Raw genomic sequence first — 15345 nt, 5'->3', positions numbered from 1 at the left:
TTCAAATGTTATCTATGCAAATTCGTTAGTCCTTTGATTTTTCCTCCATTTATGCAAAGTCATGTATAGGTTTATTTTTATTAAGCTTGTATAACTTCACTCAACATCTTCTGCTCTGAACTCTACACATATTTCAATCCAAGGACGCAGAAATAAGTTGTAAATTACACAATTTCTTTTCAAGTCTCATACCATTCATTTGAGAATCAATATATATGTGAAAAGGTGTCTTTCCTAAATAATTAGAAAAAAACACTGTAATTTTAAGATTCAAAGACATTTTAAGTTTCCAGTGGTTTTGACAACAGCCATTTCTTCAGGCCCTGCTGTGTAAAGCCACTGGAGAAATTACTGTAACACAACAAAACCCCATCTCTAAATGAGCTTTGCCTGCACTCAGTTCAGTGACTCAACTCCTCAACACGACTCTGCCCTCGACTCTCCCACAAGCATCTCTGATCCAATTTGGTTTTATCTCCCTCAGCACTGTTTTGAACTTTTAGCCCAGATTTAAAATTTCTCCCTGCTTCATCAGCCAAGAGCAAACTCAGACTCTCCAAGTGAACAAACCCAAAGCCTTAGAATGCCAATTGTTTGCCTACAGAGTCTGTTGATTTCAAAGGAACTCAGCAACAAAAACAGTAACTTTTTTCTAAGTCTACACCTTGAGAAGACCCAAGAGTTTAAAACCCATTTACCAAGAGCATCATTAGAATAATATATTGAGAATTACACATCCTAACCTTCACCAATCACTACCTTGCCCAAAGCCACTCACACCCCATTCCAGCACGGAGCACAGGACCAGCTGAAACTGTGCCACACACACACAATGAGGGGGGATTTCTCAGCAAGGATCAGCCAGCTCCAAGAAGATGCTGTGACTCCGTGTTCTGGCTCCCCTGCCAAGAGAAGGCATTCTGCAGCTGGGAGAAATTAAGGCATCATACAGTAAGCTCTCTTCAGCTGTGTGGTCGTAAACCGAGGTTATTCAGGATGGCAATTAGCTGTGTGTGCTCAGCAAGGGAGCAAGCAAAGGTGGCCAGATGCTGCACAGATAAGATCCACACACAGATTATCATTACGCACCAGAAGATGAATTTTTCAAGGTCCAGAGGGCAGTGCAATGGCTTTAAACAGAGTATATACTTATGAGGCAATTAGATGTGTCAATGTGAGGCACAAGAAAAATGCAGCAGATTGCAGCAAGATCTGCAGTTTACCAAATTACAAGGACAGATCTTGAAGTCAAATTATACAAACACAATTACACAAATTACACTGTAACCTTCAAAGGAACAGGTCTTCATTGTATTCCAAAAGCCTCATTGTGTTTTATTAATAAATTCTGGCAGGACAAAGTTTGAAGTCATGCATTTATTTCAGTGGCTAGTTTAAAACCCTCTTTATTCAATGATTTTTTCTGTCATAATCGCCTTATCTAATTTAAACAGAGTGCATTCTCTTTCTATGAGTGTAATTTTCATTTAAGTTGTTATAACTTGTGCACAAAGGAATATGTCAGTTCAGCTCAGCAGCTAATACATTCTCCTGTGCTATTTGTGAGCAAAAGTAGACCATTTATATACCCCAATATGAGAGTCACTTTTTTGTAAAAAAGGCCAGATAGCATCAAGCCCCACATAGCACACCTGGGAGAAGTCACAGGACATTTTTACACAAGCAATTACTCTTTTTTCTTTCTTTCCCAACCTGCAAACACTGCTTGAGAGAACAGCAACCAGGAAGGACTAAGATCTGAGGCAGTTCCCTGGCATTGTCTATTCCCTCTCACTCTTTCAGAAGAAAGCACGTATGAAGTCTCGGTCTCCCCCTCCAATTATGTCATTTGTCCTCTGCTAACTCTTATCCATGTTAAAAAAAAAAAAAACCCTTCTATCCAAGATTGTAATTGGAGGAGCTTTAAATAGCTAATTTAACCTTGGGAGGATGTTCATTTTCACCGAGCATATCTCTCCAATCTATGAAACAGACAAACCCTTTCACCTGAGCATGCCATTCTTTAATTGTGGCAGCACTGTGAGATAATGCATTTCAAATAGTTGATCAACTCTGGGGGAATACGAATGCCCAAATATTTAACAGACAATGAGGCCTTTTAAAATGAAAACTCAGCCTTGTGAAGATGGTTATTGCATGATCAACAGCATCCCAATACCATCACACAGAGACAATTTATTCTACACACCACAAAGAACTGCTTTTTCAGAAACTAATCAGTAATTCACAGCTGTATCATTTTTGATCTGTCTCAGGCACTGCATATCAGTTTACCAGCTCACAGCCTCTCTCAGAAGAGGTTATCTGATTAAAGAGAAATGGAAAGACTACTGCTATTCGTCCTCTTAGAAAAATTCCACCAGCTCAGTACCAATGCTGATTTCATGTTTATGAACCTCCAGAGCAAACCAGATTCATGCTGCATCCAACCTTAGAGAAGCTGAAAGGGTGAAGGTGTAGCTGTAGCATCCCCTTGGTCAGAGAACCTCAGATAACACAGAGGAAAGGCTCCTTTATTCTCAAGTGTAGCGTGGTCCGATAAGACAGGTGCATCCAAAAGGAATTCAAGCCATTAAAAGGAACAAAAAAAGACTCCCTGGAGAATACACACTTTCCCTTCTTCACTGTCAGTGTACTCATACTCAGCACTCTAAGACATTGGGACCCCTAAGGACATCTGCTGGCAGGATAAACCTTGCCCACAAAGATACCAGAGTCCTTCCAAGCTACCTGGGATCCACTCAGTTCAATCTGTTGCTGTGCAGAACAAACTTCTCCTTGTCTTGCTTCCCAAGCAGAGAAATCAGGCAGGTACAACTGCCAGGGCAAGAAGGCCTGGCTGCTCTCTCACACTGCCTTTACACAGGGTAAAGCAGGAGTAAGTCTGGCTATTTGATACCTCAGCTGAGCTAAGCACAACAAGCTGCAGCATAGAGAATTAACCTCCTCCCTTGCCAGAAGAGTGAGAAGCCATCCTGGGTCAGTCAGCCTGGGCTGCATTTACCTGGGCACACACCTGCTCATCCTTGTGCAGCAAGTCTTGAAAGCACCACCAAACACTTGGCCAGCACCATGCTGAGCCAGAGTCTGGGAGGGAAAAAGCTCAGCCACCTACTCAGAGCTTCTCATCCAAACACACAAGACACAGGAACATAAAGAGCCAGAACAGACTCTGTTTTATGAGTATACTGTGAAGAATATGGTCCAAATAGTTCAAGTTTAATTAAATTTAATTGCTTCTGAACAGGAGTGACTTTGGTCAACAAGAGAGCAGAGGAGTAGAGTTTGCCAGTCACAGGTGTGAGGTGCTCACACTGGTCTTCACTGCAAGGATGGGGTATCCCATTCAGCTGTGCTGTGGCTGTCAGATCCAACCCCAGAAATAAAAGCTAGAGCAATTCAACCAGGTTCAACATCCTGGAACTGATGGAAATGCAGACTGTGTTCTGAGAGGTGCTGGTTACACACAAGCCAACTTAAGAAGGTAATTTTAGCATGTTTGTTCAGCTTCACCATCTCAAAGAACAGCTCCAGCCCAGTCCACTGGTGCCCTGCTCAGGGATATGGGAACATCAGGAGACACTGAGATCTTCAGGGCCAACACAGCCCATCACTCTTCAAGGTGTGCTTTCTTCACAGTAAGGTTCAAACCTGGACACCAGAAACTATCCTGCCTAAGATCCTCCAGTACAAAGTCTCCCATAACCATGATAGAGTTCAGACTTTTTTTCCACAAAATTAACATCAGGTCCTTTCAACTTGTTTATGCTTGAGCAAATCACTTATGATCTGGTATATTATGCCATGCAGTTTCCTTATATTGTCACTTGCAGAATTCTCCCATACTCCACAGTGAGAATTCTGGGCCTCACAAACACCCCTGGGATGGCACCAAACAGAGAGGAACTAGGAAAGGAGTGACAAAGAAAAATACAGCTGAAGTTGAGATTAAAATACACGTTAAACTGATTTTAGAACACCAGTGTATATTTTACATAGACTCTGTTACCACCGTTTCTACTGCTTTTTCTTGAAACACTAAAGAAAACGTATAGTTGGCAAAATAGAGCCTAGACAGAAAAAGGGAGAAATCTGGCTGTGAACATGATTGTCCAAATAGCTTGTTTCTTCACTGCTTTCCCTCATTGCAAAAAACGTGTCCATAGGCATCAGTGTTTGAAAACAAGCAATCTCCACACATTTCCCTTCCATGACACGAGCTGCCCAAACTGATGAAGCAACATGTAAACTATAAAACATCAATGCCACTGTAGCTTTTCAGGGAAGAAACTGCAATGAAATATCATTGTCCTCTATCAATGTAGCCTGTGGTAGATAAGTTTTTTCTTGTCAACATTGCAATAAATCATTCCCCAGTCAGATTTCATCTGATGTTGCACCATCACACTCAAGGTAGAAATCTCCGCTGCCTGAAGGGGGACTTTTTTCAAGACCAAAACCAATGCTCCTGTGTAACTAGCTACCTGTTTCTAGGTAATATAGCCTCTCCCCACCACTTCAACCCTGGTGCAAAATTAGCAGGGGTTACCAGTTTTTATTTGGACACTTACAATTCTGGCTTCAAAGTCAACAGAAAAGTAACAGCAAAAGACACCTCAGCCAAAGGAATCACAAGGCCATCTGCCTTCAGTATCACACACCAAAGAGGTTTCATGCCCTAAAAAACAGCCTCGTTACTTGGTTGGACAGGACTACACTTATTTTAAAAAAAAAAAAGCCAAACTGATTATGTGATGGTGTCTCTAATCATGGATTCCTACACACATTATGAGCCCCAGTGAAAAGTCACTTCTACTACTGCAGTATCTGCTGAATATTTATTCTGTTCCATATTCCACCTACTGCTTTACTAATAGAAGAAACCTATTCTGTTATCAGACAGTGATCCAAGAGCATCAGAGCATCCTCCTTCCCAGAGATGATAAACACCTGAGAAATCAGGTCCAGGTGTCTGGAAAAGTGCTCCAGCTGCTCAGCTCCAGGGGGATGGATGACACAGTTACCCACAGCCATGCACCCAGGAACCCAAACTCCTCCTGCAGCCCACCCAAGGGCTGGACAGCAAACCCTGCTGAGTGCAAATGCCCAACTACACCAGGGAGGAACAGGGCAAAGAAGGGAGCCCCCATTCCCAGTGGGAGGGTTCCTGCAGATGGGAGGCCAATGCCCACAGCAAGGCCAGCTCAGTGCTCAGGAAGGCAGCACTGCACCTCCTGTTGGGTGCTGGTTTTGCAGCCAAGGAGAACAACTCAGGAACCCACATGGCAAACAATCAGAACCACAGAGCAGGACCATCAGAGCAAGCCATTAGTGGAAGACTGACAAGAATGAAAGGAAAAAAAATTAGCAAAGCAGCTCTCTGAAGTTGTTGGTAGTTCTGAATAATATACAATTCTTCAGCCTAAGGTATTTCTATGAGATGCTGCAAATAGTCAAGACATTAATACTGCATTATCCTTAAAAGTCCAGCTGAAAGGTCTCTGGAGCTCTTTTTGGTTACATATCCAAACCCACAGCATCAGTTCCTTCACAGCCACCTTGGCACCACTGCAGTGTCATCCTGGCAGGCAGGACAGCAGAGTCACATCATAAAACACAAACAGTGAGCAGGCCTCTCACAGAGCACGTGTCTACAGACAGCAAGGGCAGGCAGGAAGCTCCAGTTTTTGCTGATGCTGCTTGTATCAATCACAACAAAAGTCAATGAAAGGCGCCAAGGGAAGCACTGGATAGTTCATCAGCTTTCCAGAGCAGACAGGACACTACCCCTGGCTTTGGTCCTTTATTTCACCCAGTACTGCATGCCCCAGCCAGCCACTGGAAATGTGTTCACAGAAACCATGTATGTCATGTCCACCTCACCAAGAAAAAAACCCTTTCAGTAAGGCCCACATGCTTCAACACAATGTCCAAGGAATCCAGCTGAAAGTAGCAAACTCCAGAATGGCCTTTACTACACAAAGAGAAGCAAAAAGGCAAATCAGAAGCAGAGACTGTAAAAATCAAACTGTAAGGCCTATGTCTCATAATGTACATAGTTTAGAAACACCTGGTTTTGCAAAGAAAGAGCACTGCTTCATTATACAAATGAAGTACTCAAAGCCTCAGTTCAACTGAAAGCACAACTGTCAGGCACATCAATAATTCTGCCCTGCTCTTCAGCTTTTTAGCAAGTGAACTTGTTACTAATAGGGTGCAAATGAGACAAGTTAGAGTTGTTACTCATTGACAGTGAGCATCTCACAAACCTCATCTGCCTCTGCACCCAAAATGCCTGATTGTGTCTCCAAAATACAGAGGCGAAGGGAATGCAATCTCAAACTGCAGGAATGAAGAGTCATTGATCTAGACAGAAGTCAAAACCATACAGTGTGAAGGTGTAATCAAGACTACTGTGAAATTATAACACTCCTCAGAGCCAATGAAAAAAGTTCATTTTCTTCCTAAGTTGGTTTTCACCTTGGAAACTAATTGTTGAAAGAGAAAAGGTCACACTGCTTAATAGCATGAAATAAGGAAAACAGTACATGCAGATAGTGCTTGACATGAAGTATTAATTACCTTTTTGGCAGAGCATCTGTTTGTGCTGTGATGTATTACTCTGTACACTGAGCCATGGCTTGGGATTCACTTAAGGTAGGTGTCACTGGTGTGTGGACAAGTCACTTGTACCTTACATCCCTGGATCCCGGGTGTGCTTATGGATTTTTAAACTCAGCTGGTTTCTTGGCACATAAATGTGAATTGCTGTGTGGTTTTAAGTTATTGGTTAACTAATTAGCTGTTGCTGTTTTGTTACCAAATTCAAGAAAACCACACACAACTCCTATGCTGCATCCAAGGGTTAAGGAGATGTGCTCTTCATCATGTCATCTAGTTACTAATTATGTTTTGTTCCTACAAAACACTACTTCAGCTGTTAAGAGAACAGGCTCTTACCTTGATTACCAAGGTAGCCAGATCTGCCTTTTTTGCCCTTGGTTTGCCCTCTTCCTTATCTCATGAACATACCTAAATCAAAGCAAGTGGAAGGAAAAGAAAAGGTGAGAGAAAAATGAACCCAAGAAATTAAACTAACAGGTATCTCATGACACTTAGGCACTTCAAAAGAAGGTCAAACAGGAAATGAGATTTAGACCAAGCAAAAGGTTCTTGCATTCAGAATTAAGCATTCCAGGAATTCTTCAACATTTCTTAAATTACAAGAAGCTTTGAGCAAGATCACAGCAACCCAAAGAACCACCTGACAAAAATACAGGCATTCACCTTTCCAGCAAACCACCAAGGATGATTTCCTTGTCACCCTGATCACCCTGTGATCAACTCCCAAGAGCAGCAACACTTCCCGTTTTGGACATTTCATCAGAGCACAGCCTTCAGGTATTTTCTCTAACATTACATGATGGCTCACCATTGCCTTACCTGGGAAGCCCCAGCACTGCTGCACTGTGAATTCCATGTTGAATTGGACTCAGGGTAATTGTTATTGCTGGCAATCTGCTGGCTGTGGGGTAAAAGCCAGCTGACAACACAACAGCTTCTTACATGAATTGGCATAACGCAGAAATATCCTGGCCAAAGACTGAAAACACAGAGACCCAGACTCTGCTTTTTCCACTGGAAGTCATCCCTGCAGATCACTGCCCAAATGTGCCAGGGAAAGCCTGAGCTACCTTGCCAGTGCAGGACTCCAGGGTCTCAGCATTCACTGCAGCCCCCAAGATATTTTTAAACTACTTCAAACTGCCAAGTATTTTTTACTTCATTTATTTCTCAGTGATGACTTAGCGTAAGTGCTTATTTTTAAATCATATTTGACATTTTGTTAGGTACATTGGAAAATAAACCAATTCCTACATATGCAAAAATTAGGAATTAATGAGGCCTGGCAATTATCTTGACAGAAAGAACCAAGTGACTTAGTTGAACATACAGAGACTCACTTAAAAAAAAAAGTCTGCTCTAGTAGTTAAAAAACAAACGAAATTGCTTCTTATTGATTTTAATTTAGGTTGAAACACTAGCTGTCTCTGCAACAAAGCCAGAAATGGAAACAACTATAAATGAGTACAAGATGTGATAAGATAGACAGATTCTTAAGCAATCGAGTATAGAGATGACCCCCAGTTTAGACAGTAGTTAAAATATGATATCATATGTATGGATCAATAAATAAGTTTTCATTTGTCTCAGCTCCAAAAGCTGGAGAGCTACATTCTCTTTCCTTTAGCAACTCTAAAATGTTGTCCAATTAAGCTCTGGGGTTTTTTTTTTCCTTACAGATCCTCTAGATTCTAATTTACAAATAAAATCAAGAGAAGCAATTAAATGTTTAGTACTATCAGCATGTTTCCCCAAGTGATGCACATGTGGAACAGAATAGAAGTAGTCCAATCTTGATACAGGAGAATGGGTTACAAATTGAAATACGTTCCCATTACCATTACTCAGAGGCTTCACGCTCCAGCAAGTCCCAGAATCAGCACCACGCTGCCCATCCCTACACAGGAGCCTGCACCAGCTCTGATCCACTGCCCTCCAGCCCCCAGAGCCAGCACAGACACAGAGCAGGGCTCAGGGTGCATGGGAAGGGTGTGTGCAGCACAGAACAGCACTACAAGGGCCTTTTGGTGATGGCCATCCAGCCCATCGTGTTAAAGGCTAATTAAAACCTTCCTGGCAAAATGCCTGGTCACTCTTCTCTGCTCTCCAGACAGCACGCACTGCCAGGGCCTGCCTGAAGCACACCAGAGCATCAGGATCAATCAAGCATGATTTATGATCCTTTCAGCACACCAGAACCTGAGCCAACATTACCTGGTAGGTACACATCAGGTTTTCTCTGTTTTTTTGTGAAGGTTCCTATATTTGGAAGGCAGGACTCCCTCTCTCTTTTTGTCATAAATATCTCTCCACTTTCTTTGCATACCCCAGGCTCTTCCAAGATAACATCAGCTGAGAATGGACTGTTTTTTTCACTATTTGATACATGATGCTAATCAGACACAATAAAAGCATCCAAGGGAGGTCACCTGTCACAGCTGAGATGGCCACAATACACAGAGTATCACCACACAATTTCAGAAAGCTTTAAGCATTCCCCCAAACACAGTAACACCATACCTCATCAGAAGGCTTCAAGCCATACAGAGTAACACAAATCACTTCAGAAGGCTGCAAGCATCTGCCCCTCATGTTCTTTAGCTCAGCCTTTTATACCCCTCACGTTCATGCACTGCACCTGTGTGCCCTCTGCTGCCTTTGGTGGTTGGGCAGTGCCCCTGGGCACTCCATGGCTCATTGCTGTAATGCTGCTCACAGCTGTGCCCACTGGGGATGAGGCTGGGCCAGCCCCACTCCCAGTGACCCCAAACCGTGTCCCTACAGCCACCCTAATGGGCACAGGATCACAGCCACAGAGCAGATCTAAAATCTTGCAAACCCCACAACATCCAGTCCCCCCACCCACTTCCAGCAGAGGAGGAAAAGAAACACTTTCTACCAAAACCAGCAGCACCATGAACAGTACCAGGTTGAGGGTATGGACAGCAAAGCCTCCCCCATTTCCAGGGAAATGCACTGCTCCTTGGGATTGCACCACACTGCAACACACACTCCAGGTGTCTGATGGAGCTCGTCTTGGGTCAGCACTCCAGGGGGATAAGTGTGGCCAGGAGGTCACAGGCAGGTCTGGAGCTGTGTGAAACCTTCAGTGTACCACAACTGACAGAAGTCAAAGCCTGAGTTACCATCCTTAGATAGCTCCACGTCACCTGGACTGCTAGGGGATGCACGGATTGCTACTCCCTTAAAACTGTTTGGCTTAAAAAGGAAACAAACAAAACCAGCAGAAAATATCTGAGACACTAAGACTGCAGAGGACTTAAGCTTTTCTTTCTATTTCTAAAATCCCCATTATAGCAGCATTGAAGCCACATTAAAAAAAAATAAAAAGGGGTAAGAAAATTAATTTGAAGAGCTTATGAAAATAAAGTTAGAAACGCTAAGAATCAGTGATCCAGGCCACATCCACTGAACAGCAGAGTATTTTGTTCAGCACTGTCTCCAATAATGATCTAGAAGTCATACTAGGCAAACAATCAACCTGAGCCTCCTTGCTGTGCCAGAAAAATAGGCCACTGAAAATCCCTGGACAAACAGAAAGAGCAAAAGCATTGCACATACATAATATGAACAAGACCAGTGTTCAGTTCTGGTGTGCACCTTTCTAAAGAAGAAGAAAAAAACCTAGAGAAAAGCAAAAAACCCCCAAATACTCTTACAAAAATTATTCAAGGACTGGATAAAAATCTCATGACAAAGGGTTTGTGAGGCTCAGGTCACTGGGTTAATCAGGACATTGTAACATGGTTTTATCCTCTTGTGGAAGTACTCTCATGGTAACAAAATATCAGAGGGCTCTTTAAACTAGTAGAGAAAAGTGAAACAGACAAGAGACAGTTGCTAAAGTAGTTGTATATTCATAGCCTGATATTCAGTAGCTCAAGCACCACTTTTTTGGTGGCTTATTTATTTTGGTAACAACTTTTTTCACAGAAAGAAGTTTGGGATAATTTCAAAATGGGCACCAAACAATTCCAAGGACTGATACATATGATAAAGCATCCTCCAGAAAGCCAGAATTTTAATGGATAGATGGGACATCTCTGCCTCACCACAGGCAGACTCATACTAGGATGTAGTTTTGCATTTCACCACACAGTAAAAGAAAAACTTTCAGAGAAGGATAAAGACAGTATTAAAACAGCACCCCTCTGACACAAGGCCACCCAAAGGGAATATTGACAATAACAAGCACAGTTGTATTTCAGAATAATGTCATGATGAGGGTTATGGGACAAATCCTCCCCGGTGAAAGCTGCCACAGCAGTCGTGCCATGATGGTGTGCAGCAGCTGAGGCTCTGCCATTGCCCCAAGAGAAGAAATGACAGAACTTGCACATTCTGCACCCCCAGTTTGCAAATATAACAATGAATTAATTCACAGTAAACAGGAGGGAAGCGCTTTGCAATGCATAAACAATGTAGTAAGAGACAATTTAAAAGTCACAGTTTCTGAAACTGCTGTCACTGAGCACAAACTTTTAACACTTACTTAAATAGCTAAAACTGTACAAAGGTGTCACTTCAGAACACAAACAGTTATACAGAAACCATATAATCTGATGCAAAACCCTTGGGCAAAGAAGGAAAAATAAACAACTAATTTTAGAACCTGAACACTCCATTAGCACTTCTCACCAATTAAAATATGATGCAACTGCTGTCAACAGGCAAATTTTAGTTGCATTTTAAGCATGGATTTAAATACAAAATACACAGGCTACTGCAGTGTAACAATAATAAGCCAACTACCTACAAGTACAATGGAGGCCAACAAGAAGAGACTTTCACCTGGTTCTCTCTGCCTATCCAGTGAATGGATGCAATGTTTAAGAGACAGACACTAAGCACAATCCCTCATTTCTACTTTGACTGCAGTAAATCTATACCATAATCTCCAGAAGTCTAAAAGCACCTTAGTAATCTAAATGCCAATGAAAGTCTATAAAAATTTAATCCTTAAACTCAATTTTGATAGCAATGTAGATCTGCACTTAATTATTTCAAAGTTACTAGGCATCTTTATTGTTTCCACAGGTTGGGAATGGGGAGGGATGGCCGGACACAAGCCTCACAAGCTGAGGCCACTAAATAGAGGTTTAATAGAAACATATGTCTAAGAAAAAAAATTCACTAAACTTGCCCTAAAAAGCTCTTTGTCAAAACCTATTTATTTTGAGGCATGCATCACAAACTTCACCACCTCCTAAGATACAAACCAAATTATTGTAAAATCCAGAAGGGGAGAGGGGAGGTGGGGAAAGAGAAACAAGATTATTCAGGGAAGCATTTCTGAGCGCACCAAACAAAGGCAGAAAGTGGTTCTCAGTGATGGGAGTTACTTTAGGGACATTCTTGTTGCAAAGAAATGTACAGAGCAAAACAAAGTCATTTGCTTTCAGTTGAAGACATCAACACGGTCAGGACAGAACTGTTTTTATTTAGCTCTGGAAAAGTTACTTTTACAGTGCATTGGCACAATGTTGCCATCATATCCTGCATATTCAGTGTTCACCTCTTGTTACACTCAAGTCCTCTTCCATTCTGGGACAACCAACATTGGTCATCACCCAGGCTGACAACCTCTCCAAGGAACTCCAGGTCTAAGACTTCAGACTGTTAAAAAACAATAATCCAAGTAGATATTTTTATAGGAGCAAGACAAGGGCAAGGCACTGCTTTGGTTAAACCAAGTATGATAGCATTTCTATGTCTCTTGCAAGCCTCCTGCAAGGACAGAAGATGGAAAGAGTGAGGTGTGGGAAAACTGAACAAGTCTTCACTTTGCCTGCAAGAAGTTATCAGATAGCTTTCCTTCCCTGTCAGCAGAATAAATTGACTCCCAACAGAACTTTTAACAGCACTCTGTCAGAGAGACAGGCACATTTTATTTCAAAAAAAGAACAAAGCAGCTGCCACAAGACCAAATAACATCCTGCATTTTGCTCCTAAATACCACTGCAGCTCTTCAGGGCTCAAGGTTTCATTCATTACATTGCTGCAAGCAGAGAAAAGGATTTTTCAAAGGAGCTTTCCTAAGCCAAGTCTCAAAACCCCTATATTTTCTTTAGAAAGGTCCCCACACTATGAATGCAAAGTCCCACAAAGCAGGCACTGGACAGGATAAACATCTATCGGGCATCACTGCAGCATTTATGCATAGAAAAACTGCAACACCCACATCAATTGAGATTTCATGTGCCAGTACTGCTGGCAGGTGCATGATGCAGACATGTTTTAAGTTCTAGAAAATTGTTCATCATTATTCAAATGACTTGATAATTAAGAGCACTAGTACTTCAACTCCCAAGCAAACTTGGAGATGCATAACAAAACCACATGAAAAAAAAAACAAAAGGCCATACAGCAACTGATTTACTTGAACCATAGTTCACTTGAATACTAATTCAAATTGCTGTAAAGTGAGCCATTCAGTGTAGCAAAATAGTGACTGCATGAACTCCTGAGCTCCCTTACTGCCTTATGCCTTCACTCCTCCTCCTCCTCCAAAGCTGGGAGTTTATTCCCACCACTGTTTCCTCCAGCTTCCCAGCAGTAATATCTGGGGAAAGGAAAAATGAGACAAGAACAGCAATATCCATGGAGTATCTCAGCAGCATCATTGCTGTGCTTGCAATCTGCTCCCTAATTCATCTGTTCACTTTGAGGGTGGGAAGAGATTCTGCTTAGGCCACAAATATGTGACAGCTCAAGGCATAAAGCTGGAATCTGCTGTGTCCTGGCAGCTGTGCCTCAAGAAGATGAGTGCACATTGAAATGCAAGCATTTGGAGACACAACCAGTGCAGCCCAGATTCATTCAAAAGGACACTTGTCCTCACTGAAGTGGGCTGTGATCACAGTGGAGCACTGGAGGAACTGTTAGCACCACAGAAATGAAAAAAACAATTTTGACTTGCCCTGGGGCAAGGAATCTGTACCCTGCAAAACAGATAACATGATCATCAGGGCAAGACACTGAGTAATGGAAAAGTTATTATTCAGCACTCAAGGATCATTTTTCTGTGCTTTTCTTTTTTCTCTAAATGTTTATGGACACACAAATGTGAAAACTAGTTGCTTTCATCAAAAGTTATTCTCTAGTTGGGCACCTTCAGTTGGCCACACCCCAGGTTCTTTTGCTTAGGATGAAAGAGTGCATTAATGCACATCCTCCTTCTCTGCTTTGCTTCCAACCCATACCGGTGATCACAAAATTGATACTCCCTGGAGGAATTGGGCTGTACCTGGCAATCTGTGAAGTTATGTTCCCATCAACCTGTGCAAGAAGATGCAGATCCACAATTTTCACTTGGAGGAAACACTGACATGAGTTTACCTCATGAAGAAGGGAAAACTTGATAAAGACATTTAGACACCTAAAGCAGCAAGCAGTCCCCAGAAGGAATATATAAACCATAAATTAACCCATATGGTGCATAGCTAAATCCTCAGCTGACTCCATATTTTTAAAAACATTTGTCTGATAAGCTTCCACTTCCTAAAATACTTAAGAATTATTTAGAATTAAACTTAAGGTAGCATGGCACATAAACATAAAATAATCACAATTTCATAAACACACAGGAGCAACTCTATAAAATTGGAAGCACAATAACTTGGGCTAACAGAAATTAGGCTCATTTTTTAGTAATTTCTCTGATTAAAGTTATATATTAGCTGAAGTGCAGTGTTATTACTAGACCCTTAGGCTTCAGAGCACATCATGCCACATGTTCATTTGGCTGCTAAAAAGCAGCAACCGAATGATTAGCACTTTTTTCCAAGGACAGTTGAGATTAATAGTTTGAAGTCATTCCTTAATTTAACCATGAAACTTGAACATTTAAATTAGAGTCAACTTTAATAACATTTATTTCAGAAAACTGTAAGTATGTTAGTCCTTGAGCACTGATTATAAGATGGATAGAGCTGTTAGCTGTCTTTTCTGTAATTGGAAACAAATTCCAACTATTAAACTTACAGAACTTGATAACAGTACAGCCAACACTTGTCCCTGCAAAGACCCAGAACCTGGGAGTGGAACCATCACCCTGCTGAATTTATAGGTGATTTCCAGTGATTTTTTTAAATGGAACCAAGCAGGAGCTATTTGTCCCACAAAGATTTCCAGTGTGGATGCAGGTGGGACAGGTGAAGGATACAACATCTCTGCTTGACTCACAGAAGTCCATCACTGCTCTAAGACATCCCTTTTCTGAACAGGATCAGAACCCCTCACATCCTCCTTTCCTAGACAAAAAAAGAGAGGGTATAGGGGATAAGAGAGCAATATAAGAAATCCTAACTCATACACACAGGCAAAAAATCCTCCTTGTTCTTCCAAGCAGAGCAACATCCTCAGCCTGGATATGGGCTTTGTAGATATTGCAATATGGCTGAGGGAATTCCAGTTACCCACAAATTGTGCTTTCTTTTTCTTGAATGTACTAAAATCCTTTCCTTCTGTGATGCCTCTTCCTCCCTCCCAACTTTAGGAAGCTCCTCCTCTGGCTGCTAGCACAGACAGCTCCTGTGACTGCTTGAAGACTTTTGCAAGCTGGGTCCAGGCCCCGCTAGCCACAAGCCTGCTAAGGGACAGCAAAGCTCTCCCTGGAGTTCCCCCCCAGGAAGCAAATCACAAGCTCAGCTCTTGCAGCCTGGGAAGGCTCACTTGACT

The 15345-nt window shown here is 42.0% G+C and overlaps 1 protein-coding gene across 2 annotated transcripts in view; it reads right to left on the bottom strand.

Annotated features, from left to right (window-relative positions):
• Window positions 1–15345, bottom strand: part of PTPRG (protein tyrosine phosphatase receptor type G) — a 391280-nt gene that overhangs the window by 371785 nt on the left and 4150 nt on the right. Inside the window, exon 1 of one of the 2 annotated variants that reach the window (XM_064432900.1) lies at window positions 9166–9249. The exons of the other annotated variant lie outside the window; for it this stretch is intronic. The gene's annotated coding sequence lies outside the window, so the exon portion shown is untranslated. Of the gene's footprint in view, window positions 1–9165; window positions 9250–15345 lie in introns of those variants that run through there. 2 annotated transcript variants of the gene reach the window in all.

Source organism: Passer domesticus, chromosome 9 (assembly GCF_036417665.1).
Source record: "Passer domesticus isolate bPasDom1 chromosome 9, bPasDom1.hap1, whole genome shotgun sequence".
In the NCBI taxonomy this organism is placed as follows: domain Eukaryota; kingdom Metazoa; phylum Chordata; class Aves; order Passeriformes; family Passeridae; genus Passer; species Passer domesticus.
Note: the sequence above shows the minus strand (reverse complement) of the source record. Positions and strands in the feature narration are given on the sequence as shown.